This window comes from Sminthopsis crassicaudata, chromosome 4 (genome assembly GCF_048593235.1).
Source record: "Sminthopsis crassicaudata isolate SCR6 chromosome 4, ASM4859323v1, whole genome shotgun sequence".
Lineage (NCBI taxonomy): Eukaryota > Metazoa > Chordata > Mammalia > Dasyuromorphia > Dasyuridae > Sminthopsis > Sminthopsis crassicaudata.
In genome coordinates, this window is record NC_133620.1 from 378,512,484 (window position 1) to 378,535,271 (window position 22,788).

The window sequence follows — 22,788 nt, forward strand, 5'->3', positions numbered from 1 at the left end:
TGAACCTCCCCTACTCCACTGGTGGACTACTCTACTCCGTTTCTTAGCCAGTACCAAATGGTTTTGATGACCGCCGCTTTCAGAGGTGGCCCAGCGAGGTCACCTTCTTCATTTGCTTGTTTGGTTTCCATCAATTCCCTTGAAATCCTTGACCTTTTGTTGTTCCAGATGAAAGTTGTTGTAATTTTTCCTCGGTCAGTCAAATAGTTTCTTGGGAGTTTCATTGGCATGGCACTGAAAAGCTCCATGAGTTTAGGTAGTATTATCCTCTCTATTATATTCGCTGCACGGATCCAAGAGCACCTGAGGTTGGTCCGGTGGTTGACATCTGAGGTGACCTGTGTGGAAAGTGTTTGTTTTGTAGTTTTGCTCGTATAGTTCCTGACTTTCCCCTTGGCAGACTGCCCAATATTTTCTTCTATGGAGAGTTATTTTAAAGGGAATTTCTTTTTGTATCTCTTGCTGTTGGATTTTGTTAGTGATGTATAAAAAGGCTGAGGATTTCTGTGGATTTCTTCCGTAACCTGCCACTTTGCTAAAGTTGTGGATGATTTCTAATGTTTTTGTTTTTGTTTTTTTAGTTAATTCTCTAGGGCATTCTTTCTTTGCTTGCTTGCTTACATGCTTGCTTGCTTGCTTGCTTGCTTGCTGCGTTGGCGCCTTCCCTCGTTTTTAAGTTTCCTCCCTCCCTTCCGTGGTTCCCAAAGTCCCTGCTTCCTTTCTACCTTCCTTTCCTTGCTCGTGGTGCCTCATGGGCGTAAAGCATCCTTGAGTTTCTGCGCTGACTTTCTCGCCCATGTGCCTCTGTCCACCGCTGGGTTCCTTGGCTGCTTCATTGGCTCGTTGCTTCTTTGCAACTTTGCTTGCGTCCATCGTTGCTGGCTACCTGGCTGCCTGAGTAGGGGGCGCCTGGTGTGCTGCTGGGGGCTGAGCGCAGGCATAGGTGGCGCGAGGGCGAGCTCTTGGGTGTGCGAGAAGCGAGTGCCGTTGTCTACGGCCATACCACCCTGAACGCGCCCGATCTCGTCTGATCTCGGAAGCTAAGCAGGGTCGGGCCTGGTTAGTACTTGGATGGGAGACTGCCTGGGAATACCGGGTGCTGTAGGCTTTTGTGTCCCGCTTCCCCCCCCCTTTTCCTGCACGGCCAGGCACACGCGCCCTTTCCCGCAACGCCCAAGCACGCCCTCCCCGAGGCCGGACAGCTCCACGCGCTGACCAGGCGGCCGTGCCACCCTTTCTCCCCACGCGCTACGCTTGCCCTTCCGTTGCTTCCGCACCCCAACTCCCAGCGCTACCGGGGCTCGCCGGAGCTCAGGGCATCGCCTTGCTCTGACTCCTTTCTCACCCACACCTTGCCGTCCACTCCTTCCGCCCTTCCTTCCTCTCTTCCTCTCTTCCTTCCTTTCTGCCTCCAGTCCTTCCTTCGCTCCCTCTATTCTTCCTTCCTTGCCTTCCCTTCCTTCCCTTCCATTCTATCCTTCCTTCCTTCCTTCCTTCAGTCCTTCTTTCTTTCCTTCTGTCCTTCCTTTTGTTCTTTTCTTCTTTCCTTCCTTTCATTTCGTCCTTGCTTTCTTTCCATCCCATTCCTTCGCTCCTTCCTTCTTTCCATTCTTCCTTCCTGCTTCCCTTTCTTTCTTCATTCTTTGTGTTCTTCCTTCCTACCTGTCGTCCTTCCCTCCCTTCCCTTTTATCTTTTGCCACGTGGGGGCAAGGCACCGAGATTCTGCAGTCACATTCTCGCGCCCATGCCTCTGTCCACTCCTTGCTTGCTTGCTTGCTTGCTTGCTTCCTTGTTTCCTTGCTTGCTTCCTTGCTTCCTTGCTTCCCTCCTACCTTCCTTCCTTGCTTCCTTCAGTGCGTCCACATCCTAGCTGGCTGCCTACCTGCCTTCGTCCCTTCCTGAGCTCCCTCTGTGCCCCCTGCATCTTTCCCTTCGGGTTTCCCTTCCCCTTTTGAGGTGGGGCCTCCTTGGGCTCAGGTTTTGCCCATTTGAGCTGGCAGGCAGTCGACGGGTCTCTGTGGAGCGGAAGCTCCCCGAGCGCGAGCGCGCAGGACTCGGGCCTGGGTTGGGGGCCCTGGCCGACCGTCGCCCCTAGGCTCCGAGGCCAGAGGCCAGAGGCCAGGCTGCGTGAGAGGGTCTCGGAGGCGCTGGCGGCTGACAGGCTGAAGGAAGAGGACGCCCTGAAGACAGGGCCGGCCCCTGGGATGAAGAGGGTTTGGGACAGGCTTGACGGAGAGTCCACCTGGGGCTAGCTGGCGCTTGGAGGAAGCCCGACAGGGCAGCAGACTACCAGCAAGGGGCTGGGAGAGTCTGGGTGGGCCTGGGTCGCCTGGTGGGCCAGGCACGGGGCCCTGGCGCGGGCCGCAGGGCGGGCCAGAGCAGAGGGAGAGAGAGAGAGAGAGAGCGTGGACCGGTGGCCTGGCACGCAGGGAAAGCGAGGGCGAGGGCTCCTGTAGCCGTGCCGTGCCGGGCCGTGCCGTGCCGTGCCGTGCCGTGCCGAGCCGTACCGTGCCGTGCCTTGCCGTGCCGTGCCGTGCCCGCCCCTCCCCTCCCCTTCCTTCCCCTCCCCTCCCCTCCGGCCGCGCCTAGCTGGGCAGCGCGGGGGTGGGGGGGGTGGGGGGGCCGTGGGTTGCGCGTGGCCGGGACCCGGGGCAGGGCAGTTCGGCAGCAGGAGGCGGTGGAGCCAGGGTGGGGGTGGGTCGGGCGGTCCGGGCAGCCCCTGGCCGTGCTGCGGGGCCCAGCGCCTTGGGTGCCGGCGGACCGGAGAGGGAGCCGGTTAGGCCGTCGCCTTGGTAGGGGCCGGGCCTGGCCCGGCGCAGCAAGAGCGGCCCTCCGGCCAGTGGTGCGGCGCCCGGCGGTCCCCAAAGGGGCAGGAGCCCGGCGAGCTCCCCCGGGCGGCGCTGTTGGGGGCCGAGGTTGGCCGGAGTGGGCGCGAGCGCGCGCTCTTGAGGGTGTCAGGAGCGCAGCTCGTCGTCTACGGCCATACCACCCTGAACGCGCCCGATCTCGTCTGATCTCGGAAGCTAAGCAGGGTCGGGCCTGGTTAGTACTTGGATGGGAGACCCCCTGGGAATACCGGGTGCTGTAGGCTTTTGTGTCCCGCTTCCCCCCCTTTTCCTGCACGGCCAGGCACACGCGCCCTTTCCCGCAACGCCCAAGCACGCCCTCCCCGAGGCCGGACAGCTCCACGCGCTGACCAGGCGGCCGTGCCACCCTTTCTCCCCACGCGCCACATTTCTCCCTGCGCACCCCACCTTCAGCAGCCGCCGCGGCTCTCCTGGGCTCTCAACGGCTTTCTCTGCGCACTGTCTCACCCACACGCTCCCCGGCCACCCCTGCCTGCCTGCCTGCCTGCCTGCCTGCCGTTCTTCCTTCCTCTGTTCCTGTCTTTCTGTCTTTCTGACTTCCTTCCTTCTTTCCTCTCTTCTTTTCGTTTCACCATCTGTCCTTCCTTCCCTGCCTTCGTTCTTCCTTCCATTCCTTTGCAATCCTTTTCCTTCCTTCCTTCCTTCCTTCCTTCCTTCCTTCCTTCCTTCCTTCCTTCCTTCCTTCCTTCCTTGCTTCCTTCCTTCCTTCGTTCCTTCTTTCCTTCCTTCCTTCCTTCAGTGCTTGCTTTCCCTTGTTTCCTTCCTCTTCTTTCCTATCGTTCATTTCCTCCCTCCTTTCCTTGCATTCCATTCCTTCGCTGCTGCCTTCCTCCTTTGCCTCCTTTCTTCATTCTTTGCTTTTACGATTATTATTAATATTATGAATTAAAGCTTTTTATTTACAAAACATATGCGTGGGTAGCTTTTGACCCTCGCATAGCCTTCTGTTCCAAATCATCCCTTCCTTCTTCCCCACTCCCACTCCATGGCAGCTAGTCCAACACCTATTCAATATGTTAAAATATAGGGGAAATCCAATATCCGTATACCTTTGTATACAGTTATCTTGGGGCACAAGAAAAATCAGATCAAGAAGGAAGAAAAAAAAAAAAAAAAAAAAAAAAAAAACCTGAGAAAGAACACAAAACGCAAGCACACAACAACAGCGAGAGGGAGCGTGCTATGTTGTGGCTCACACTCCCTTGCCACGGTCCTCTCTCGGCATCACAGAACAGCTGGAACTGCTTGGCAACATCTCCTCGTGGAAGAGAGCCACGTGGGTCAGAATTAACCTCAGAACCGGCACAACAGCCTTGTTGTTTCCTCGTGTACTGATCTCCCGGTGCTGCTCATTTCACTCAGCATCAGTTCTTGTCAGGCTCTCCAGGCCTCTCGGGAATCATCCTGCTGGTCGTTTCCTACACAACAATCATGTTCCGTCCCATTCATAGACCACAATGTATTCAAGCCCTCCTCCGACTGATGGGCAACCCCTCCGTTTCCAGTTTCTTGACACTACAAGAAGGGCTGCCACCAACCTTTTTTTGGGGGGGCGGGGGCACGGGTGTGGGTCCCTTTCCCTCCATTAAGATCGATGTCTTTGGGATGTGATCCCAGTAGAAACAATGCTGGCTCAAAGGGTATGCTCAGTTGGATAACTTGTGGAGCATAGTTAGTTCCAAGTTGCTCTCCAGAAGGGTGGGATCCGTTCACAGTTCCACCTACGATGTCTCCGTGGCCCACTCGTCCCGCATCCCCTCCCACATTCGTTAGTATCTTTTCCTGTCATCTTAGCCAGTCTCAGAGGTGTGTAGTGGTATCTCACAATTGTCTTACTTTGCGTTGATTTGGAGCACCTTGTCCTAGGATACAAAGAGTTTCATTTTCTTCATCTGAAAATTGTCTGTTGGTATCCTTTGGCCATTTATCTATCAGTTGGAGAATGGCTTGAACTCTGTTCAGTTTGCATCCCCTCCCTACATATTTTAGAAATGAGGCCTGTATCCGAACCTTTGAATGCAAAAATGCGTGCCCAGTGGATGGCTTCCCTTCGCATCGTCCGTCCGTCGTGTCTGCATCTGTTTTGTTTGCACAGAAGCTCTTGAACTTAATGTAAATCCACATTCTCCATTTTTGGTGATCACTAAAGATCTCTAGTTCTTCTTTGGTCACAAAATTCCTTCCTGGTCCACACGTCTGAGAGGTACACTCTCCTGTGTCCTTGTAACTCGTTTATAATGATCATTCTTCATGTCTAGGTGGTGAACCTATTTCGACCTTATCTTGGTATATAGGGTGTTCTGGGTGGGTCAGTGCCTAGTTTCTGCCCTACTAGTGGCCAATTTTCCCTGCAGTTTTTGTCAAATCGCCAGTCCTTCTCGCCAAAGCTGCCGTCTTTGGATTTGTGGAACACTAGGCTGCTAGAGTCATTGACTATTTTGCTCTGTGAACCTCCCCTACTCCACTGGTGGACTACTCTACTCCGTTTCTTAGCCAGTACCAAATGGTTTTGATGACCGCCGCTTTCAGAGGTGGCCCAGCGAGGTCACCTTCTTCATTTGCTTGTTTGGTTTCCATCAATTCCCTTGAAATCCTTGACCTTTTGTTGTTCCAGATGAAAGTTGTTGTAATTTTTCCTCGGTCAGTCAAATAGTTTCTTGGGAGTTTCATTGGCATGGCACTGAAAAGCTCCATGAGTTTAGGTAGTATTATCCTCTCTATTATATTCGCTGCACGGATCCAAGAGCACCTGAGGTTGGTCCGGTGGTTGACATCTGAGGTGACCTGTGTGGAAAGTGTTTGTTTTGTAGTTTTGCTCGTATAGTTCCTGACTTTCCCCTTGGCAGACTGCCCAATATTTTCTTCTATGGAGAGTTATTTTAAAGGGAATTTCTTTTTGTATCTCTTGCTGTTGGATTTTGTTAGTGATGTATAAAAAGGCTGAGGATTTCTGTGGATTTCTTCCGTAACCTGCCACTTTGCTAAAGTTGTGGATGATTTCTAATGTTTTTGTTTTTGTTTTTTTAGTTAATTCTCTAGGGCATTCTTTCTTTGCTTGCTTGCTTACATGCTTGCTTGCTTGCTTGCTTGCTTGCTGCGTTGGCGCCTTCCCTCGTTTTTAAGTTTCCTCCCTCCCTTCCGTGATTCCCAAAGTCCCTGCTTCCTTTCTACCTTCCTTTCCTTGCTCGTGGTGCCTCATGGGCGTAAAGCATCCTTGAGTTTCTGCGCTGACTTTCTCGCCCATGTGCCTCTGTCCACCGCTGGGTTCCTTGGCTGCTTCATTGGCTCGTTGCTTCTTTGCAACTTTGCTTGCGTCCATCGTTGCTGGCTACCTGGCTGCCTGAGTAGGGGGCGCCTGGTGTGCTGCTGGGGGCTGAGCGCAGGCATAGGTGGCGCGAGGGCGAGCTCTTGGGTGTGCGAGAAGCGAGTGCCGTTGTCTACGGCCATACCACCCTGAACGCGCCCGATCTCGTCTGATCTCGGAAGCTAAGCAGGGTCGGGCCTGGTTAGTACTTGGATGGGAGACCGCCTGGGAATACCGGGTGCTGTAGGCTTTTGTGTCCCGCTCCCCCCCCCCTTTTTCCTGCAGGGCCAGGCCCACGCGCGCCCTTTCCCGCAACGCCCAAGCACGCCCTCCCCGAGGCCGTACAGCTCCACGCGCTGACCAGGCGGCCGTGCCACCCTTTCTCCCCACGCGCTACGCTTGCCCTTCCGTTGCTTCCGCACCCCAACTCCCAGCGCTACCGGGGCTCGCCGGAGCTCAGGGCATCGCCTTGCTCTGACTCCTTTCTCACCCACACCTTGCCGTCCACTCCTTCCGCCCTTCCTTCCTCTCTTCCTCTCTTCCTTCCTTTCTGCCTCCAGTCCTTCCTTCGCTCCCTCTATTCTTCCTTCCTTGCCTTCCCTTCCTTCCCTTCCATTCTATCCTTCCTTCCTTCCTTCCTTCAGTCCTTCTTTCTTTCCTTCTGTCCTTCCTTTTGTTCTTTTCTTCTTTCCTTCCTTTCATTTCGTCCTTGCTTTCTTTCCATCCCATTCCTTCGCTCCTTCCTTCTTTCCATTCTTCCTTCCTGCTTCCCTTTCTTTCTTCATTCTTTGTGTTCTTCCTTCCTACCTGTCGTCCTTCCCTCCCTTCCCTTTTATCTTTTGCCACGTGGGGGCAAGGCACCGAGATTCTGCAGTCACATTCTCGCGCCCATGCCTCTGTCCACTCCTTGCTTGCTTGCTTGCTTGCTTGCTTCCTTGTTTCCTTGCTTGCTTCCTTGCTTCCTTGCTTCCTTGCTTCCTTGCTTCCCTCCTACCTTCCTTCCTTGCTTCCTTCAGTGCGTCCACATCCTAGCTGGCTGCCTACCTGCCTTCGTCCCTTCCTGAGCTCCCTCTGTGCCCCCTGCATCTTTCCCTTCGGGTTTCCCTTCCCCTTTTGAGGTGGGGCCTCCTTGGGCTCAGGTTTTGCCCATTTGAGCTGGCAGGCAGTCGACGGGTCTCTGTGGAGCGGAAGCTCCCCGAGCGCGAGCGCGCAGGACTCGGGCCTGGGTTGGGGGCCCTGGCCGACCGTCGCCCCTAGGCTCCGAGGCCAGAGGCCAGAGGCCAGGCTGCGTGAGAGGGTCTCGGAGGCGCTGGCGGCTGACAGGCTGAAGGAAGAGGACGCCCTGAAGACAGGGCCGGCCCCTGGGATGAAGAGGGTTTGGGACAGGCTTGACGGAGAGGCCACCTGGGGCTAGCTGGCGCTTGGAGGAAGCCCGACAGGGCAGCAGACTACCAGCAAGGGGCTGGGAGAGTCTGGGTGGGCCTGGGTCGCCTGGTGGGCCAGGCACGGGGCCCTGGCGCGGGCCGCAGGGCGGGCCAGAGCAGAGGGAGAGAGAGAGAGAGAGAGCGTGGACCGGTGGCCTGGCACGCAGGGACAGCGAGGGCGCGGGCTCCTGTAGCCGTGCCGTGCCGGGCCGTGCCGTGCCGTGCCGTGCCGTGCCTTGCCGTGCCGTGCCGTGCCCGCCCCTCCCCTCCCCTTCCTTCCCCTCCCCTCCCCTCCGGCCGCGCCTAGCTGGGCAGCGCGGGGGTGGGGGGGGTGGGGGGGCCGTGGGTTGCGCGTGGCCGGGACCCGGGGCAGGGCAGTTCGGCAGCAGGAGGCGGTGGAGCCAGGGTGGGGGTGGGTCGGGCGGTCCGGGCAGCCCCTGGCCGTGCTGCGGGGCCCAGCGCCTTGGGTGCCGGCGGACCGGAGAGGGAGCCGGTTAGGCCGTCGCCTTGGTAGGGGCCGGGCCTGGCCCGGCGCAGCAAGAGCGGCCCTCCGGCCAGTGGTGCGGCGCCCGGCGGTCCCCAAAGGGGCAGGAGCCCGGCGAGCTCCCCCGGGCGGCGCTGTTGGGGGCCGAGGTTGGCCGGAGTGGGCGCGAGCGCGCGCTCTTGAGGGTGTCAGGAGCGCAGCTCGTCGTCTACGGCCATACCACCCTGAACGCGCCCGATCTCGTCTGATCTCGGAAGCTAAGCAGGGTCGGGCCTGGTTAGTACTTGGATGGGAGACCGCCTGGGAATACCGGGTGCTGTAGGCTTTTGTGTCCCGCTTCCCCCCCTTTTCCTGCACGGCCAGGCACACGCGCCCTTTCCCGCAACGCCCAAGCACGCCCTCCCCGAGGCCGGACAGCTCCACGCGCTGACCAGGCGGCCGTGCCACCCTTTCTCCCCACGCGCCACATTTCTCCCTGCGCACCCCACCTTCAGCAGCCGCCGCGGCTCTCCTGGGCTCTCAACGGCTTTCTCTGCGCACTGTCTCACCCACACGCTCCCCGGCCACCCCTGCCTGCCTGCCTGCCTGCCTGCCTGCCGTTCTTCCTTCCTCTGTTCCTGTCTTTCTGTCTTTCTGACTTCCTTCCTTCTTTCCTCTCTTCTTTTCGTTTCACCATCTGTCCTTCCTTCCCTGCCTTCGTTCTTCCTTCCATTCCTTTGCAATCCTTTTCCTTCCTTCCTTCCTTCCTTCCTTCCTTCCTTCCTTCCTTCCTTCCTTCCTTCCTTCCTTCCTTCCTTCCTTCCTTGCTTCCTTCCTTCCTTCTTTCCTTCCTTCCTTCCTTCAGTGCTTGCTTTCCCTTGTTTCCTTCCTCTTCTTTCCTATCGTTCATTTCCTCCCTCCTTTCCTTGCATTCCATTCCTTCGCTGCTGCCTTCCTCCTTTGCCTCCTTTCTTCATTCTTTGCTTTTACGATTATTATTAATATTATGAATTAAAGCTTTTTATTTACAAAACATATGCGTGGGTAGCTTTTGACCCTCGCATAGCCTTCTGTTCCAAATCATCCCTTCCTTCTTCCCCACTCCCACTCCATGGCAGCTAGTCCAACACCTATTCAATATGTTAAAATATAGGGGAAATCCAATATCCGTATACCTTTGTATACAGTTATCTTGGGGCACAAGAAAAATCAGATCAAGAAGGAAGAAAAAAAAAAAAAAAAAAAAAAAAAAACCTGAGAAAGAACACAAAACGCAAGCACACAACAACAGCGAGAGGGAGCGTGCTATGTTGTGGCTCACACTCCCTTGCCACGGTCCTCTCTCGGCATCACAGAACAGCTGGAACTGCTTGGCAACATCTCCTCGTGGAAGAGAGCCACGTGGGTCAGAATTAACCTCAGAACCGGCACAACAGCCTTGTTGTTTCCTCGTGTACTGATCTCCCGGTGCTGCTCATTTCACTCAGCATCAGTTCTTGTCAGGCTCTCCAGGCCTCTCGGGAATCATCCTGCTGGTCGTTTCCTACACAACAATCATGTTCCGTCCCATTCATAGACCACAATGTATTCAAGCCCTCCTCCGACTGATGGGCAACCCCTCCGTTTCCAGTTTCTTGACACTACAAGAAGGGCTGCCACCAACCTTTTTTTGGGGGGGCGGGGGCACGGGTGTGGGTCCCTTTCCCTCCATTAAGATCGATGTCTTTGGGATGTGATCCCAGTAGAAACAATGCTGGCTCAAAGGGTATGCTCAGTTGGATAACTTGTGGAGCATAGTTAGTTCCAAGTTGCTCTCCAGAAGGGTGGGATCCGTTCACAGTTCCACCTACGATGTCTCCGTGGCCCACTCGTCCCGCATCCCCTCCCACATTCGTTAGTATCTTTTCCTGTCATCTTAGCCAGTCTCAGAGGTGTGTAGTGGTATCTCACAATTGTCTTACTTTGCGTTGATTTGGAGCACCTTGTCCTAGGATACAAAGAGTTTCATTTTCTTCATCTGAAAATTGTCTGTTGGTATCCTTTGGCCATTTATCTATCAGTTGGAGAATGGCTTGAACTCTGTTCAGTTTGCATCCCCTCCCTACATATTTTAGAAATGAGGCCTGTATCCGAACCTTTGAATGCAAAAATGCGTGCCCAGTGGATGGCTTCCCTTCGCATCGTCCGTCCGTCGTGTCTGCATCTGTTTTGTTTGCACAGAAGCTCTTGAACTTAATGTAAATCCACATTCTCCATTTTTGGTGATCACTAAAGATCTCTAGTTCTTCTTTGGTCACAAAATTCCTTCCTGGTCCACACGTCTGAGAGGTACACTCTCCTGTGTCCTTGTAACTCGTTTATAATGATCATTCTTCATGTCTAGGTGGTGAACCTATTTCGACCTTATCTTGGTATATAGGGTGTTCTGGGTGGGTCAGTGCCTAGTTTCTGCCCTACTAGTGGCCAATTTTCCCTGCAGTTTTTGTCAAATCGCCAGTCCTTCTCGCCAAAGCTGCCGTCTTTGGATTTGTGGAACACTAGGCTGCTAGAGTCATTGACTATTTTGCTCTGTGAACCTCCCCTACTCCACTGGTGGACTACTCTACTCCGTTTCTTAGCCAGTACCAAATGGTTTTGATGACCGCCGCTTTCAGAGGTGGCCCAGCGAGGTCACCTTCTTCATTTGCTTGTTTGGTTTCCATCAATTCCCTTGAAATCCTTGACCTTTTGTTGTTCCAGATGAAAGTTGTTGTAATTTTTCCTCGGTCAGTCAAATAGTTTCTTGGGAGTTTCATTGGCATGGCACTGAAAAGCTCCATGAGTTTAGGTAGTATTATCCTCTCTATTATATTCGCTGCACGGATCCAAGAGCACCTGAGGTTGGTCCGGTGGTTGACATCTGAGGTGACCTGTGTGGAAAGTGTTTGTTTTGTAGTTTTGCTCGTATAGTTCCTGACTTTCCCCTTGGCAGACTGCCCAATATTTTCTTCTATGGAGAGTTATTTTAAAGGGAATTTCTTTTTGTATCTCTTGCTGTTGGATTTTGTTAGTGATGTATAAAAAGGCTGAGGATTTCTGTGGATTTCTTCCGTAACCTGCCACTTTGCTAAAGTTGTGGATGATTTCTAATGTTTTTGTTTTTGTTTTTTTAGTTAATTCTCTAGGGCATTCTTTCTTTGCTTGCTTGCTTACATGCTTGCTTGCTTGCTTGCTTGCTTGCTGCGTTGGCGCCTTCCCTCGTTTTTAAGTTTCCTCCCTCCCTTCCGTGATTCCCAAAGTCCCTGCTTCCTTTCTACCTTCCTTTCCTTGCTCGTGGTGCCTCATGGGCGTAAAGCATCCTTGAGTTTCTGCGCTGACTTTCTCGCCCATGTGCCTCTGTCCACCGCTGGGTTCCTTGGCTGCTTCATTGGCTCGTTGCTTCTTTGCAACTTTGCTTGCGTCCATCGTTGCTGGCTACCTGGCTGCCTGAGTAGGGGGCGCCTGGTGTGCTGCTGGGGGCTGAGCGCAGGCATAGGTGGCGCCAGGGCGAGCTCTTGGGTGTGCGAGAAGCGAGTACCGTTGTCTACGGCCATACCACCCTGAACGCGCCCGATCTCGTCTGATCTCGGAAGCTAAGCAGGGTCGGGCCTGGTTAGTACTTGGATGGGAGACTGCCTGGGAATACCGGGTGCTGTAGGCTTTTGTGTCCCGCTCCCCCCCCCCTTTTTCCTGCAGGGCCAGGCCCACGCGCGCCCTTTCCCGCAACGCCCAAGCACGCCCTCCCCGAGGCCGTACAGCTCCACGCGCTGACCAGGCGGCCGTGCCACCCTTTCTCCCCACGCGCTACGCTTGCCCTTCCGTTGCTTCCGCACCCCAACTCCCAGCGCTACCGGGGCTCGCCGGAGCTCAGGGCATCGCCTTGCTCTGACTCCTTTCTCACCCACACCTTGCCGTCCACTCCTTCCGCCCTTCCTTCCTCTCTTCCTCTCTTCCTTCCTTTCTGCCTCCAGTCCTTCCTTCGCTCCCTCTATTCTTCCTTCCTTGCCTTCCCTTCCTTCCCTTCCATTCTATCCTTCCTTCCTTCCTTCCTTCAGTCCTTCTTTCTTTCCTTCTGTCCTTCCTTTTGTTCTTTTCTTCTTTCCTTCCTTTCATTTCGTCCTTGCTTTCTTTCCATCCCATTCCTTCGCTCCTTCCTTCTTTCCATTCTTCCTTCCTGCTTCCCTTTCTTTCTTCATTCTTTGTGTTCTTCCTTCCTACCTGTCGTCCTTCCCTCCCTTCCCTTTTATCTTTTGCCACGTGGGGGCAAGGCACCGAGATTCTGCAGTCACATTCTCGCGCCCATGCCTCTGTCCACTCCTTGCTTGCTTGCTTGCTTGCTTGCTTCCTTGTTTCCTTGCTTGCTTCCTTGCTTCCTTGCTTCCTTGCTTCCCTCCTACCTTCCTTCCTTGCTTCCTTCAGTGCGTCCACATCCTAGCTGGCTGCCTACCTGCCTTCGTCCCTTCCTGAGCTCCCTCTGTGCCCCCTGCATCTTTCCCTTCGGGTTTCCCTTCCCCTTTTGAGGTGGGGCCTCCTTGGGCTCAGGTTTTGCCCATTTGAGCTGGCAGGCAGTCGACGGGTCTCTGTGGAGCGGAAGCTCCCCGAGCGCGAGCGCGCAGGACTCGGGCCTGGGTTGGGGGCCCTGGCCGACCGTCGCCCCTAGGCTCCGAGGCCAGAGGCCAGAGGCCAGGCTGCGTGAGAGGGTCTCGGAGGCGCTGGTGGCTGACAGGCTGAAGGAAGAGGACGCCCTGAAGACAGGGCCGGCCCCTGGGATGAAGAGGGTTTGGGACAGGCTTGACGGAGAGGCCACCTGGGGCTAGCTGGCGCTTGGAGGAAGCCCGACAGGGCAGCAGACTACCAGCAAGGGGCTGGGAGAGTCTGGGTGGGCCTGGGTCGCCTGGTGGGCCAGGCACGGGGCCCTGGCGCGGGCCGCAGGGCGGGCCAGAGCAGAGGGAGAGAGAGAGAGAGAGAGCGTGGACCGGTGGCCTGGCACGCAGGGAAAGCGAGGGCGAGGGCTCCTGTAGCCGTGCCGTGCCGGGCCGTGCCGTGCCGTGCCGTGCCGTGCCGAGCCGTACCGTGCCGTGCCTTGCCGTGCCGTGCCGTGCCCGCCCCTCCCCTCCCCTTCCTTCCCCTCCCCTCCCCTCCGGCCGCGCCTAGCTGGGCAGCGCGGGGGTGGGGGGGGGTGGGGGGGCCGTGGGTTGCGCGTGGCCGGGACCCGGGGCAGGGCAGTTCGGCAGCAGGAGGCGGTGGAGCCAGGGTGGGGGTGGGTCGGGCGGTCCGGGCAGCCCCTGGCCGTGCTGCGGGGCCCAGCGCCTTGGGTGCCGGCGGACCGGAGAGGGAGCCGGTTAGGCCGTCGCCTTGGTAGGGGCCGGGCCTGGCCCGGCGCAGCAAGAGCGGCCCTCCGGCCAGTGGTGCGGCGCCCGGCGGTCCCCAAAGGGGCAGGAGCCCGGCGAGCTCCCCCGGGCGGCGCTGTTGGGGGCCGAGGTTGGCCGGAGTGGGCGCGAGCGCGCGCTCTTGAGGGTGTCAGGAGCGCAGCTCGTCGTCTACGGCCATACCACCCTGAACGCGCCCGATCTCGTCTGATCTCGGAAGCTAAGCAGGGTCGGGCCTGGTTAGTACTTGGATGGGAGACCGCCTGGGAATACCGGGTGCTGTAGGCTTTTGTGTCCCGCTTCCCCCCCTTTTCCTGCACGGCCAGGCACACGCGCCCTTTCCCGCAACGCCCAAGCACGCCCTCCCCGAGGCCGGACAGCTCCACGCGCTGACCAGGCGGCCGTGCCACCCTTTCTCCCCACGCGCCACATTTCTCCCTGCGCACCCCACCTTCAGCAGCCGCCGCGGCTCTCCTGGGCTCTCAACGGCTTTCTCTGCGCACTGTCTCACCCACACGCTCCCCGGCCACCCCTGCCTGCCTGCCTGCCTGCCTGCCTGCCGTTCTTCCTTCCTCTGTTCCTGTCTTTCTGTCTTTCTGACTTCCTTCCTTCTTTCCTCTCTTCTTTTCGTTTCACCATCTGTCCTTCCTTCCCTGCCTTCGTTCTTCCTTCCATTCCTTTGCAATCCTTTTCCTTCCTTCCTTCCTTCCTTCCTTCCTTCCTTCCTTCCTTCCTTCCTTCCTTCCTTCCTTCCTTCCTTCCTTCCTTCCTTGCTTCCTTCCTTCCTTCCTTCCTTCTTTCCTTCCTTCCTTCCTTCAGTGCTTGCTTTCCCTTGTTTCCTTCCTCTTCTTTCCTATCGTTCATTTCCTCCCTCCTTTCCTTGCATTCCATTCCTTCGCTGCTGCCTTCCTCCTTTGCCTCCTTTCTTCATTCTTTGCTTTTACGATTATTATTAATATTATGAATTAAAGCTTTTTATTTACAAAACATATGCGTGGGTAGCTTTTGACCCTCGCATAGCCTTCTGTTCCAAATCATCCCTTCCTTCTTCCCCACTCCCACTCCATGGCAGCTAGTCCAACACCTATTCAATATGTTAAAATATAGGGGAAATCCAATATCCGTATACCTTTGTATACAGTTATCTTGGGGCACAAGAAAAATCAGATCAAGAAGGAAGAAAAAAAAAAAAAAAAAAAAAAAAAAACCTGAGAAAGAACACAAAACGCAAGCACACAACAACAGCGAGAGGGAGCGTGCTATGTTGTGGCTCACACTCCCTTGCCACGGTCCTCTCTCGGCATCACAGAACAGCTGGAACTGCTTGGCAACATCTCCTCGTGGAAGAGAGCCACGTGGGTCAGAATTAACCTCAGAACCGGCACAACAGCCTTGTTGTTTCCTCGTGTACTGATCTCCCGGTGCTGCTCATTTCACTCAGCATCAGTTCTTGTCAGGCTCTCCAGGCCTCTCGGGAATCATCCTGCTGGTCGTTTCCTACACAACAATCATGTTCCGTCCCATTCATAGATCACAATGTATTCAAGCCCTCCTCCGACTGATGGGCAACCCCTCCGTTTCCAGTTTCTTGACACTACAAGAAGGGCTGCCACCAACCTTTTTTTGGGGGGGCGGGGGCACGGGTGTGGGTCCCTTTCCCTCCATTAAGATCGATGTCTTTGGGATGTGATCCCAGTAGAAACAATGCTGGCTCAAAGGGTATGCTCAGTTGGATAACTTGTGGAGCATAGTTAGTTCCAAGTTGCTCTCCAGAAGGGTGGGATCCGTTCACAGTTCCACCTACGATGTCTCCGTGGCCCACTCGTCCCGCATCCCCTCCCACATTCGTTAGTATCTTTTCCTGTCATCTTAGCCAGTCTCAGAGGTGTGTAGTGGTATCTCACAATTGTCTTACTTTGCGTTGATTTGGAGCACCTTGTCCTAGGATACAAAGAGTTTCATTTTCTTCATCTGAAAATTGTCTGTTGGTATCCTTTGGCCATTTATCTATCAGTTGGAGAATGGCTTGAACTCTGTTCAGTTTGCATCCCCTCCCTACATATTTTAGAAATGAGGCCTGTATCCGAACCTTTGAATGCAAAAATGCGTGCCCAGTGGATGGCTTCCCTTCGCATCGTCCGTCCGTCGTGTCTGCATCTGTTTTGTTTGCACAGAAGCTCTTGAACTTAATGTAAATCCACATTCTCCATTTTTGGTGATCACTAAAGATCTCTAGTTCTTCTTTGGTCACAAAATTCCTTCCTGGTCCACACGTCTGAGAGGTACACTCTCCTGTGTCCTTGTAACTCGTTTATAATGATCATTCTTCATGTCTAGGTGGTGAACCTATTTCGACCTTATCTTGGTATATAGGGTGTTCTGGGTGGGTCAGTGCCTAGTTTCTGCCCTACTAGTGGCCAATTTTCCCTGCAGTTTTTGTCAAATCGCCAGTCCTTCTCGCCAAAGCTGCCGTCTTTGGATTTGTGGAACACTAGGCTGCTAGAGTCATTGACTATTTTGCTCTGTGAACCTCCCCTACTCCACTGGTGGACTACTCTACTCCGTTTCTTAGCCAGTACCAAATGGTTTTGATGACCGCCGCTTTCAGAGGTGGCCCAGCGAGGTCACCTTCTTCATTTGCTTGTTTGGTTTCCATCAATTCCCTTGAAATCCTTGACCTTTTGTTGTTCCAGATGAAAGTTGTTGTAATTTTTCCTCGGTCAGTCAAATAGTTTCTTGGGAGTTTCATTGGCATGGCACTGAAAAGCTCCATGAGTTTAGGTAGTATTATCCTCTCTATTATATTCGCTGCACGGATCCAAGAGCACCTGAGGTTGGTCCGGTGGTTGACATCTGAGGTGACCTGTGTGGAAAGTGTTTGTTTTGTAGTTTTGCTCGTATAGTTCCTGACTTTCCCCTTGGCAGACTGCCCAATATTTTCTTCTATGGAGAGTTATTTTAAAGGGAATTTCTTTTTGTATCTCTTGCTGTTGGATTTTGTTAGTGATGTATAAAAAGGCTGAGGATTTCTGTGGATTTCTTCCGTAACCTGCCACTTTGCTAAAGTTGTGGATGATTTCTAATGTTTTTGTTTTTGTTTTTTTAGTTAATTCTCTAGGGCATTCTTTCTTTGCTTGCTTGCTTACATGCTTGCTTGCTTGCTTGCTTGCTTGCTGCGTTGGCGCCTTCCCTCGTTTTTAAGTTTCCTCCCTCCCTTCCGTGATTCCCAAAGTCCCTGCTTCCTTTCTACCTTCCTTTCCTTGCTCGTGGTGCCTCATGGGCGTAAAGCATCCTTGAGTTTCTGCGCTGACTTTCTCGCCCATGTGCCTCTGTCCACCGCTGGGTTCCTTGGCTGCTTCATTGGCTCGTTGCTTCTTTGCAACTTTGCTTGCGTCCATCGTTGCTGGCTACCTGGCTGCCTGAGTAGGGGGCGCCTGGTGTGCTGCTGGGGGCTGAGCGCAGGCATAGGTGGCGCGAGGGCGAGCTCTTGGGTGTGCGAGAAGCGAGTGCCGTTGTCTACGGCCATACCACCCTGAACGCGCCCGATCTCGTCTGATCTCGGAAGCTAAGCAGGGTCGGGCCTGGTTAGTACTTGGATGGGAGACCGCCTGGGAATACCGGGTGCTGTAGGCTTTTGTGTCCCGCTCCCCCCCCCCCCCTTTTTCCTGCAGGGCCAGGCCCACGCGCGCCCTTTCCCGCAACGCCCAAGCACGCCCTCCCCGAGGCCGTACAGCTCCACGCGCTGACCAGGCGGCCGTGCCACCCTTTCTCCCCACGCGCTACGCTTGCCCTTCCGTTGCTTCCGCACCCCAACTCCCAGCGCTACCGGGGCTCGCCGGAGCTCAGGGCATCGCCTTGCTCTGACTCCTTTCTCACCCACACCTTGCCGTCCACTCCTTCCGCCCTTCCTTCCTCTCTTCCTCTCTTCCTTCCTTTCTGCCTCCAGTCCTTCCTTCGCTCCCTCTATTCTTCCTTCCTTGCCTTCCCTTCCTTCCCTTCCATTCTATCCTTCCTTCCTTCCTTCCTTCAGTCCTTCTTTCTTTCCTTCTGTCCTTCCTTTTGTTCTTTTCTTCTTTCCTTCCTTTCATTTCGTCCTTGCTTTCTTTCCATCCCATTCCTTCGCTCCTTCCTTCTTTCCATTCTTCCTTCCTGCTTCCCTTTCTTTCTTCATTCTTTGTGTTCTTCCTTCCTACCTGTCGTCCTTCCCTCCCTTCCCTTTTATCTTTTGCCACGTGGGGGCAAGGCACCGAGATTCTGCAGTCACATTCTCGCGCCCATGCCTCTGTCCACTCCTTGCTTGCTTGCTTGCTTGCTTGCTTCCTTGTTTCCTTGCTTGCTTCCTTGCTTCCTTGCTTCCCTCCTACCTTCCTTCCTTGCTTCCTTCAGTGCGTCCACATCCTAGCTGGCTGCCTACCTGCCTTCGTCCCTTCCTGAGCTCCCTCTGTGCCCCCTGCATCTTTCCCTTCGGGTTTCCCTTCCCCTTTTGAGGTGGGGCCTCCTTGGGCTCAGGTTTTGCCCATTTGAGCTGGCAGGCAGTCGACGGGTCTCTGTGGAGCGGAAGCTCCCCGAGCGCGAGCGCGCAGGACTCGGGCCTGGGTTGGGGGCCCTGGCCGACCGTCGCCCCTAGGCTCCGAGGCCAGAGGCCAGAGGCCAGGCTGCGTGAGAGGGTCTCGGAGGCGCTGGCGGCTGACAGGCTGAAGGAAGAGGACGCCCTGAAGACAGGGCCGGCCCCTGGGATGAAGAGGGTTTGGGACAGGCTTGACGGAGAGGCCACCTGGGGCTAGCTGGCGCTTGGAGGAAGCCCGACAGGGCAGCAGACTACCAGCAAGGGGCTGGGAGAGTCTGGGTGGGCCTGGGTCGCCTGGTGGGCCAGGCACGGGGCCCTGGCGCGGGCCGCAGGGCGGGCCAGAGCAGAGGGAGAGAGAGAGAGAGAGAGCGTGGACCGGTGGCCTGGCACGCAGGGAAAGCGAGGGCGAGGGCTCCTGTAGCCGTGCCGTGCCGGGCCGTGCCGTGCCGTGCCGTGCCGTGCCGAGCCGTACCGTGCCGTGCCTTGCCGTGCCGTGCCGTGCCCGCCCCTCCCCTCCCCTTCCTTCCCCTCCCCTCCCCTCCGGCCGCGCCTAGCTGGGCAGCGCGGGGGTGGGGGGGGTGGGGGGGCCGTGGGTTGCGCGTGGCCGGGACCCGGGGCAGGGCAGTTCGGCAGCAGGAGGCGGTGGAGCCAGGGTGGGGGTGGGTCGGGCGGTCCGGGCAGCCCCTGGCCGTGCTGCGGGGCCCAGCGCCTTGGGTGCCGGCGGACCGGAGAGGGAGCCGGTTAGGCCGTCGCCTTGGTAGGGGCCGGGCCTGGCCCGGCGCAGCAAGAGCGGCCCTCCGGCCAGTGGTGCGGCGCCCGGCGGTCCCCAAAGGGGCAGGAGCCCGGCGAGCTCCCCCGGGCGGCGCTGTTGGGGGCCGAGGTTGGCCGGAGTGGGCGCGAGCGCGCGCTCTTGAGGGTGTCAGGAGCGCAGCTCGTCGTCTACGGCCATACCACCCTGAACGCGCCCGATCTCGTCTGATCTCGGAAGCTAAGCAGGGTCGGGCCTGGTTAGTACTTGGATGGGAGACCGCCTGGGAATACCGGGTGCTGTAGGCTTTTGTGTCCCGCTTCCCCCCCTTTTCCTGCACGGCCAGGCACACGCGCCCTTTCCCGCAACGCCCAAGCACGCCCTCCCCGAGGCCGGACAGCTCCACGCGCTGACCAGGCGGCCGTGCCACCCTTTCTCCCCACGCGCCACATTTCTCCCTGCGCACCCCACCTTCAGCAGCCGCCGCGGCTCTCCTGGGCTCTCAACGGCTTTCTCTGCGCACTGTCTCACCCACACGCTCCCCGGCCACCCCTGCCTGCCTGCCTGCCTGCCTGCCTGCCGTTCTTCCTTCCTCTGTTCCTGTCTTTCTGTCTTTCTGACTTCCTCCTTCTTTCCTCTCTTCTTTTCGTTTCACCATCTGTCCTTCCTTCCCTGCCTTCGTTCTTCCTTCCATTCCTTTGCAATCCTTTTCCTTCCTTCCTTCCTTCCTTCCTTCCTTCCTTCCTTCCTTCCTTCCTTCCTTCCTTCCTTCCTTCCTTCCTTCCTTCCTTGCTTCCTTCCTTCCTTCCTTCCTTCTTTCCTTCCTTCCTTCCTTCAGTGCTTGCTTTCCCTTGTTTCCTTCCTCTTCTTTCCTATCGTTCATTTCCTCCCTCCTTTCCTTGCATTCCATTCCTTCGCTGCTGCCTTCCTCCTTTGCCTCCTTTCTTCATTCTTTGCTTTTACGATTATTATTAATATTATGAATTAAAGCTTTTTATTTACAAAACATATGCGTGGGTAGCTTTTGACCCTCGCATAGCCTTCTGTTCCAAATCATCCCTTCCTTCTTCCCCACTCCCACTCCATGGCAGCTAGTCCAACACCTATTCAATATGTTAAAATATAGGGGAAATCCAATATCCGTATACCTTTGTATACAGTTATCTTGGGGCACAAGAAAAATCAGATCAAGAAGGAAGAAAAAAAAAAAAAAAAAAAAAAAAAAACCTGAGAAAGAACACAAAACGCAAGCACACAACAACAGCGAGAGGGAGCGTGCTATGTTGTGGCTCACACTCCCTTGCCACGGTCCTCTCTCGGCATCACAGAACAGCTGGAACTGCTTGGCAACATCTCCTCGTGGAAGAGAGCCACGTGGGTCAGAATTAACCTCAGAACCGGCACAACAGCCTTGTTGTTTCCTCGTGTACTGATCTCCCGGTGCTGCTCATTTCACTCAGCATCAGTTCTTGTCAGGCTCTCCAGGCCTCTCGGGAATCATCCTGCTGGTCGTTTCCTACACAACAATCATGTTCCGTCCCATTCATAGATCACAATGTATTCAAGCCCTCCTCCGACTGATGGGCAACCCCTCCGTTTCCAGTTTCTTGACACTACAAGAAGGGCTGCCACCAACCTTTTTTTGGGGGGGCGGGGGCACGGGTGTGGGTCCCTTTCCCTCCATTAAGATCGATGTCTTTGGGATGTGATCCCAGTAGAAACAATGCTGGCTCAAAGGGTATGCTCAGTTGGATAACTTGTGGAGCATAGTTAGTTCCAAGTTGCTCTCCAGAAGGGTGGGATCCGTTCACAGTTCCACCTACGATGTCTCCGTGGCCCACTCGTCCCGCATCCCCTCCCACATTCGTTAGTATCTTTTCCTGTCATCTTAGCCAGTCTCAGAGGTGTGTAGTGGTATCTCACAATTGTCTTACTTTGCGTTGATTTGGAGCACCTTGTCCTAGGATACAAAGAGTTTCATTTTCTTCATCTGAAAATTGTCTGTTGGTATCCTTTGGCCATTTATCTATCAGTTGGAGAATGGCTTGAACTCTGTTCAGTTTGCATCCCCTCCCTACATATTTTAGAAATGAGGCCTGTATCCGAACCTTTGAATGCAAAAATGCGTGCCCAGTGGATGGCTTCCCTTCGCATCGTCCGTCCGTCGTGTCTGCATCTGTTTTGTTTGCACAGAAGCTCTTGAACTTAATGTAAATCCACATTCTCCATTTTTGGTGATCACTAAAGATCTCTAGTTCTTCTTTGGTCACAAAATTCCTTCCTGGTCCACACGTCTGAGAGGTACACTCTCCTGTGTCCTTGTAACTCGTTTATAATGATCATTCTTCATGTCTAGGTGGTGAACCTATTTCGACCTTATCTTGGTATATAGGGTGTTCTGGGTGGGTCAGTGCCTAGTTTCTGCCCTACTAGTGGCCAATTTTCCCTGCAGTTTTTGTCAAATCGCCAGTCCTTCTCGCCAAAGCTGCCGTCTTTGGATTTGTGGAACACTAGGCTGCTAGAGTCATTGACTATTTTGCTCTGTGAACCTCCCCTACTCCACTGGTGGACTACTCTACTCCGTTTCTTAGCCAGTACCAAATGGTTTTGATGACCGCCGCTTTCAGAGGTGGCCCAGCGAGGTCACCTTCTTCATTTGCTTGTTTGGTTTCCATCAATTCCCTTGAAATCCTTGACCTTTTGTTGTTCCAGATGAAAGTTGTTGTAATTTTTCCTCGGTCAGTCAAATAGTTTCTTGGGAGTTTCATTGGCATGGCACTGAAAAGCTCCATGAGTTTAGGTAGTATTATCCTCTCTATTATATTCGCTGCACGGATCCAAGAGCACCTGAGGTTGGTCCGGTGGTTGACATCTGAGGTGACCTGTGTGGAAAGTGTTTGTTTTGTAGTTTTGCTCGTATAGTTCCTGACTTTCCCCTTGGCAGACTGCCCAATATTTTCTTCTATGGAGAGTTATTTTAAAGGGAATTTCTTTTTGTATCTCTTGCTGTTGGATTTTGTTAGTGATGTATAAAAAGGCTGAGGATTTCTGTGGATTTCTTCCGTAACCTGCCACTTTGCTAAAGTTGTGGATGATTTCTAATGTTTTTGTTTTTGTTTTTTTAGTTAATTCTCTAGGGCATTCTTTCTTTGCTTGCTTGCTTACATGCTTGCTTGCTTGCTTGCTTGCTTGCTGCGTTGGCGCCTTCCCTCGTTTTTAAGTTTCCTCCCTCCCTTCCGTGATTCCCAAAGTCCCTGCTTCCTTTCTACCTTCCTTTCCTTGCTCGTGGTGCCTCATGGGCGTAAAGCATCCTTGAGTTTCTGCGCTGACTTTCTCGCCCATGTGCCTCTGTCCACCGCTGGGTTCCTTGGCTGCTTCATTGGCTCGTTGCTTCTTTGCAACTTTGCTTGCGTCCATCGTTGCTGGCTACCTGGCTGCCTGAGTAGGGGGCGCCTGGTGTGCTGCTGGGGGCTGAGCGCAGGCATAGGTGGCGCGAGGGCGAGCTCTTGGGTGTGCGAGAAGCGAGTGCCGTTGTCTACGGCCATACCACCCTGAACGCGCCCGATCTCGTCTGATCTCGGAAGCTAAGCAGGGTCGGGCCTGGTTAGTACTTGGATGGGAGACCGCCTGGGAATACCGGGTGCTGTAGGCTTTTGTGTCCCGCTCCCCCCCCCCCCCTTTTTCCTGCAGGGCCAGGCCCACGCGCGCCCTTTCCCGCAACGCCCAAGCACGCCCTCCCCGAGGCCGTACAGCTCCACGCGCTGACCAGGCGGCCGTGCCACCCTTTCTCCCCACGCGCTACGCTTGCCCTTCCGTTGCTTCCGCACCCCAACTCCCAGCGCTACCGGGGCTCGCCGGAGCTCAGGGCATCGCCTTGCTCTGACTCCTTTCTCACCCACACCTTGCCGTCCACTCCTTCCGCCCTTCCTTCCTCTCTTCCTCTCTTCCTTCCTTTCTGCCTCCAGTCCTTCCTTCGCTCCCTCTATTCTTCCTTCCTTGCCTTCCCTTCCTTCCCTTCCATTCTATC

The 22,788-nt window shown here is 55.0% G+C and overlaps 9 non-coding genes across 9 annotated transcripts; all 9 read left to right on the plus strand.

Annotated features, from left to right (window-relative positions):
- Window positions 1-989: 989 nt before the first annotated feature.
- On the plus strand, window positions 990-1,108 carry LOC141542103 (5S ribosomal RNA). Its single transcript, XR_012482105.1, has one exon. It is a non-coding gene; the product is annotated as a 5S ribosomal RNA (ribosomal RNA).
- A 1,865-nt stretch (window positions 1,109-2,973) lies between these two features.
- On the plus strand, window positions 2,974-3,092 carry LOC141542100 (5S ribosomal RNA). The gene has a single exon (XR_012482102.1). It is a non-coding gene; the product is annotated as a 5S ribosomal RNA (ribosomal RNA).
- A 3,211-nt stretch (window positions 3,093-6,303) lies between these two features.
- LOC141542049 (5S ribosomal RNA) lies at window positions 6,304-6,422 on the plus strand. The gene has a single exon (XR_012482053.1). It is a non-coding gene; the product is annotated as a 5S ribosomal RNA (ribosomal RNA).
- Window positions 6,423-8,286: 1,864 nt separating this feature from the next.
- Window positions 8,287-8,405, plus strand: LOC141542060 (5S ribosomal RNA). The gene has a single exon (XR_012482064.1). It is a non-coding gene; the product is annotated as a 5S ribosomal RNA (ribosomal RNA).
- A 3,214-nt stretch (window positions 8,406-11,619) lies between these two features.
- LOC141542104 (5S ribosomal RNA) lies at window positions 11,620-11,738 on the plus strand. Its single transcript, XR_012482106.1, has one exon. It is a non-coding gene; the product is annotated as a 5S ribosomal RNA (ribosomal RNA).
- A 1,877-nt stretch (window positions 11,739-13,615) lies between these two features.
- Window positions 13,616-13,734, plus strand: LOC141542071 (5S ribosomal RNA). Its single transcript, XR_012482075.1, has one exon. It is a non-coding gene; the product is annotated as a 5S ribosomal RNA (ribosomal RNA).
- A 3,226-nt stretch (window positions 13,735-16,960) lies between these two features.
- On the plus strand, window positions 16,961-17,079 carry LOC141542081 (5S ribosomal RNA). Its single transcript, XR_012482085.1, has one exon. It is a non-coding gene; the product is annotated as a 5S ribosomal RNA (ribosomal RNA).
- A 1,871-nt stretch (window positions 17,080-18,950) lies between these two features.
- LOC141542092 (5S ribosomal RNA) lies at window positions 18,951-19,069 on the plus strand. The gene has a single exon (XR_012482094.1). It is a non-coding gene; the product is annotated as a 5S ribosomal RNA (ribosomal RNA).
- Window positions 19,070-22,294: 3,225 nt separating this feature from the next.
- On the plus strand, window positions 22,295-22,413 carry LOC141542096 (5S ribosomal RNA). Its single transcript, XR_012482098.1, has one exon. It is a non-coding gene; the product is annotated as a 5S ribosomal RNA (ribosomal RNA).
- Window positions 22,414-22,788: the final 375 nt, after the last annotated feature.